This window comes from Hyaena hyaena, unplaced genomic scaffold (assembly GCF_003009895.1).
Source record: "Hyaena hyaena isolate Hyena2069 unplaced genomic scaffold, ASM300989v1 scaffold_279, whole genome shotgun sequence".
NCBI classification, from domain to species: domain Eukaryota; kingdom Metazoa; phylum Chordata; class Mammalia; order Carnivora; family Hyaenidae; genus Hyaena; species Hyaena hyaena.
In genome coordinates this window covers 97240-103239 of record NW_024080910.1, presented here as the reverse complement: position 1 = coordinate 103239, position 6000 = coordinate 97240, and positions in this window count along the sequence as shown.

Sequence of the window (6000 nt, the reverse complement as noted above, 5' to 3'; positions counted from 1 at the left end):
AATTAAGTAAATCCCATTTACAATTGCATCAAAAAGAATAAGATACCTAGGTATACATTTAGCCAAGGTGGTGAAAGATCTGTATATTTAAAACAAGACAGTAGTGAAACAAATTGAAGAAGACATAAATAAATGGAAAAGTATTCTGTATTTATGGATTGGAAGAATTAATATTATTAAAAATAACCATATTACCCAAAGCAATATACAGACTCAATTGCAATCCTTACTAAAATTCCAATGGTATTTTTTACAGAATAAGCAACTCTAAAATTTGTGTGAAACCACAGAACCCCGAATAGCGAAAGAAATCTTAAAAAAGAACAAAGCTGGAGGCATCATGTGTCTTACTTTCACACAGTAAAACTATATCACAAAGCTATAGTAATTAAAACAGCATGATATTGGCACAAAACCAGACACATAGATCAATGGAACAGAACAGAGAGACACATATATATGGTTGATTAATTGATGACTAAGAACTCAAGAATGTACAATGGAGAAAGGACAGTCTCTTCAATAAATGGTGTTAGGAAAATTGGACAGCCACACGCAAAAGAATGGAACTTGACCACTCTCTCACATTGTACAGAAAAATGGATTAGAGACTTGAATATAAGACATGAAACCATAAAACTCCTGGAAGAAAATGTAGGCAGTAAGCTCCTTGACATAGGACTTGATGATAACTTTTTGAATCTGACACCAAAAGCAAAAGCAACAAAAGCAAAAATAAACAAATGGAAATACATGAAAGTATAAAGCTCCTGGACAAAAAAAGGAACCCATCAACAAAATGAAAAGACAACCCATTGAACTGGAGAAAATAATTGCAAGTCATATATCTGATAAGGGGCTAATATCCAAAATATACAAAGAACTCATATAACTCAATAGCTAAAAGACAATATTTTAAACAAATAGGTAGAAGAATTTGCAATGACGTGGATGGAACTAAAAGGTATAATGCTAAGCAAAATAAGTCAGAGAAAGGCAAGTATTTCACTCATATGTGGAATTTAAGAAACAAAACAAATGAACAAAGGGTAAAAAGAGAGAGACAAATCAAGAAACAGACTCTTAATTATAGAGAACAAATTGATGGTTAACAGAGGAGAGGGGGTGGGGGAATGGGTGAAATAGGTGATTGGGACTAAGAAGTGCACTTGTCATGATGAGCACCGGGTGCTGTGTGGAATTGTTGAATATTGTACACAATATATATATTAAATTAAATAATATATTAAATATATACATATAAATATAATATAAATTATATATATTAAAACAAATATATAGTAAACTATATAGTGTAGTATAGTAAAGTATAATAAAACTAATATAACACTGGATATTAACTAATGGAAATTAAAATAAAAACTTTGAAAAAATGGGCAGAAGATCTGAATAGACATTTTTCCAAAGAAGACATATATAGATGGCAAACAGGCACATGGAAAAATGGGAAATCATTCATCATCAGGGAAATGAAAATCAAAAAGCACAATGAGATATCACTTTACACTTGTTAGAATGGCTATTCTCACGAAGACAAGAACAAGTGTGGGCAAGGGTGTGGAAGAAAGGGGATCCTTATGCACTGTTGATGGGGATGTAAGTTGGTACAACCCCTATGGAAAAAGGTGTGGAGGGTCCTCAAAAAAACTAAAACCAGAACTACCATTTGATCCAGCAATTCTCTTCTGGGTATTTATCAGAAGAAAACAAAAACACTGATTGGAAAAGATATATGTATGCCTTGTTCAATGCAACATTATTTACAATAGCCAAATATGGAAAGAACCTAAATGTCCATTGATGGATGAATGGATAAAAAATTTGTGACATATATGTATGTGTGTATGTGTGTGTGTGTGTGTGTGTGTGCTCGCACGCGCGCACAATGGAATATTGTTCTAGCATTTGCCATTCATGATAACATGAATTGACCTTGAGGGCATTATGCTAAGTGAATCAAATCAGACAGAGAAAGACAAATATTGTATGATCTTTCTTGTATGTTAACTCTTAAAAAAAGAAAAAGACAGAGAGAGAAAACTCAAGCTCATAGATACAGAGAAAAGACTGGTGTTTATAAGAGGTAGGAGTCAGGAACCAGGAGAGATAGTGAACTATTTTAGGGGGAGGGGTTTAAAGAAATTGAATAAGTCTTTTTTTCCCAACAGTGTAATTTTTCAAAAGTAAAAAGGGAATGAGAACAAAAAGGAGACAAGTTTAGCAGTAAGGATTTTTTTTAATAAAAGAAAAATCTAAGAATGTATACTTGATGATAGAATCAGAAATAAGTTTGACTTGAATTGATATCTTACACCGTATCGGGGAGAGTAAAAACTCAAATTAAAAACATTACATATCAAAAGAACATTTCCTTGCTGACATTATAGCTGACACTGTATGGTCTACTTTTACCTTTCCTCTGAATGGCAAGGTAACAGAAAACAATAATAGAGGGAAGAAACAGAAAATAGCTGGGGTGAAACAGAGAAGTCACAGTGGGAGACCTACTATTAGGGTCAATTAATATTATTCAACTCAATTATTTGATTTACTTTTTAAAAAATTGTTTAATGTTTATTTATTTTTGAGAGAGAGAGAGAGAGAGACGGAGCATGAACAGGGGAGGAGCAGAGCGCGAGAGAGAGGGAGACACAGAATCTGAAGCAGGCTCCAGTCTCTGAGCTGTCAGCACAGAGCCTGATGCAGGGCCTCAACTCACAAACCGTGAGGTCATGGCCTGAGCTAAAGTCAGACACTTAACTGATGAGCCACCCAGGTGCCTTTATTTGATTTACCTTTAAAAATATCTTTTAAAAATATCCTTTTATGTGTTCAGTATGTTCTCCTTAAGGTTTCACACTGGTCAATATTCTGAGGCAGAGAACAGATTCCACTCTAGACAATTTGAGTAAAAGGATTTATTACGGCATGTCAGATGGCTTTGTAGAATGATTGAGATGGTTGAATAGAAATCTGTAGGATGAAATTCCAGAATCTGTTTTCAAGTCTGTACTGCAGAACCAGGCTGCTTCTCCTACTGTGACCAGGAAGCTGCTTGTCAAATCCGGAGACCTCCCTTCTTATGTATATGAACACAGGGCTGCCTCAGTCTGCTAAATTAGCTGCAATTATTGGTTCTGGAACAACATCGCTATGCTCCAATCAGGAAACTTCATGTGGCAAAATCAAGAAGCATCAGGGTCCCACATCAGACCACCTTTTCTAGAATCAAGCTGTTTCTGCCAAATCAACAAACCTCAGAGACAGAGTGTGGCTGCGGAACTATGTCACATTTGTTAGAACTATGTCACATTTGTTAGAACTATGTCATATTTGTTAGAATACAGGTCCAACATCCCATTTATCTCAGTTCAAATTTCAAGTCTCACGTGATTGCCTGCGAAATAGAACCTGAATCAAACGAGGATCACCAGCTGAACATAAATTGGAGAAATGTTTGTTTCAGCTTTCCATTCTTCACAGAAAAGGAAAGTTGCAATAGAAAACAATTGGAATGCATATTCTGGGCCAACCTCCCATAACTGCACTAGACTTCATCCTAACTTCTCCACATTCATCTTTGAAAAATTCAAACTTTTTTTGTTGTTATATAGAGAATTATGTTTTTCGTCCGTTTTAAGCATAGTACCAATAATCTAGAACATTCCTACTATAAGTAAGTGCTTAATAAATATCTATTTTATTGTACATGTATGTATGTATGTATGTAGGTGACAAATATATATGATATGTCAGAGGATATTGAGTGCTAATAGAAATATGAATCAGGGGATAAGACATGCTAGAGGGAGAAAAAGTGAGGGCAGTTGTTATTTTATGTAAGATAGCCAGAGAAGGCCACTTTGATAAAGAGATACTTAGCAAAGACCTGAAATAAATAAAATAGTAGTCATATGAATATATCATAGAGGGAAAAGTAAATTCAAAAGCCCTCCCTGAAATGGAAGCATGCCTGGCTTGCGAAAGGAATAGCACCAAGGTCAGGAGTGACTTGAAAGAAAGGCGCGTGGTGGTTACATCCTGCAGGCCATTATAAGCCTTTAGGGGGACTTTGGCCTTTTCCCTGCATTTGATAGAAGACACAGAAGAGTTTTGAACAAACAAGAGATATAGCATGACTTAGGTTTTGAAAAGATCATTCCAGATGTGTGGAGAGAAACCTGAGAGTACGGTGGGGCTGAGAGGTAGAAGCAGGAAAAATAATTAGGAGCTGTGATCCAGCAGGCAAGAGATGATGATGGCTTGGCCGTGAAGGTGAGGAAACTGCTGAAGGTGATGAAAGTGGTTGACTTTGAGGTTTCTGGAAGGCTTTGCTGATGAATTCGATAGAGGGTACAAGAGAAGAAAGCTTAAGATGTTAACCTGAGCAGTAGGAAGAATGGAAGTTGTCACCTCCTCTGGTGTGGGAGACTGCAGGAGAGCTGATCATGTTGAGAGGTGGGTGGCAAGCAGAGGTTCAGTTTGGGATGTGTTCGCTTTGAGATGGTTATTAGACATCTCTGGGGAGAGGCTGAGTGTGCAGGTGGAGAGGGATGAAGGAGAGCGCCTCAAGTTCAAGAGTTGTCAGTTTGTACAGAAGGCTGAGACTAGCCAGGAGACTGGCTCAACTCAACCAGGGCTTCATGTATATAAGAGAGAACATTTAAGCACGAGGCCAGAGTCACTCCATGTTTAGATGTTAGGGAGCGAAGGAAAGACTAGCAAAGACTGAGAAGGAAGACTCAGAAAAGTAGTATGAAGATCAAGAGAGTAGAATCCTGGAAACCAAGTGAAAAATGTGTTTGAAGAAAGACGAAATTATGAACTGTGTCAAATATTATTGATAGGGAAGGCAGCCATAAGTACCAGTTTGTCCAGGATAGTTCCAGTTTATGCCTTTGTCCTCGATTAATTACTACCAGTATTCTTTTCACACTTAAAAGTGATCTCATTCAGACCATAAATTATGTGGTCTCCTGCAGTGGACACGGAGGTGTGCTGTTTAGATCATCTTTCAAGAGAACCTGCTATAGGGAGCCCGGCTAATTGACACCTCCAGCTGCTGTACTTTCACATCTAGTGTGACATTTATGTCAGGTCATGCTTCCCTCACTCCATTTCCCTCCAATGACTGAATACGGAGGAGTACCAGAAATGCACCATTCCTGCCCGATGTGGACGTTATTGACCGCTAACAGGTCATTTTGACTTGGGGACTCCCTTTCAGTCTAGCTGAGACTTTCCCAGAATTGCACTGCCATCTGAGGCTATTTTCTTTTCTTTTTTTCTTTTTAAATTTTTTTACATTTTAATTTTTCTGTGGTTGTATGTAATTTACTTTATAATTTTATAAAGGCCCAAGAGCATATACAACATTTGCATTAGTACAGTTTTATGCATTAAACAATGTTTTAACAAAAGCTATTTTCTATCCAATCCTCCTTTCTCTCTCTCCTTAAAGGTGTCAGGCTAAGTGGAAACCTCTGAAACTGCTGTCCTCGTTTCTCTCCCCTAGCCGAGTCAAAACAAAGTCAGATAAAAAGTCGAAACCTAGGGGGGGACAGTGGTTAGCGCCATCATTAAAGATCTAAAGGCTGCAGGGTTCAAGGCTTCTATTGTATCGCTATTTAATTCACCAGAGTTCCTGCAGAAACTGCCTGGCTCCTAGAGAGTGATATGCATAACAGGAGTTAAATCAAATAGAGCTCCAATTATAGTTGCTGTGCCAGATGTGGTATCTTTGCTAGAACATATTAATAAGGCCTCCAGTATGTGGTATGTGTCTTGGAATCTGCTTATCAGAAAATCTTAACTGGTGTATCACTCTATTGATGAGACAGGTAAAAGAATTAGTGAGAACTGATCTTCAGATTTGTATGGATGTATGGAGCTAGCCGATGGCCTTGACTGTTGCATATGTAGAGGAAGCTTCATTAGAGTGGGTAAAAGGACAATGAATAAGTAAATGGAGAGAGCGAG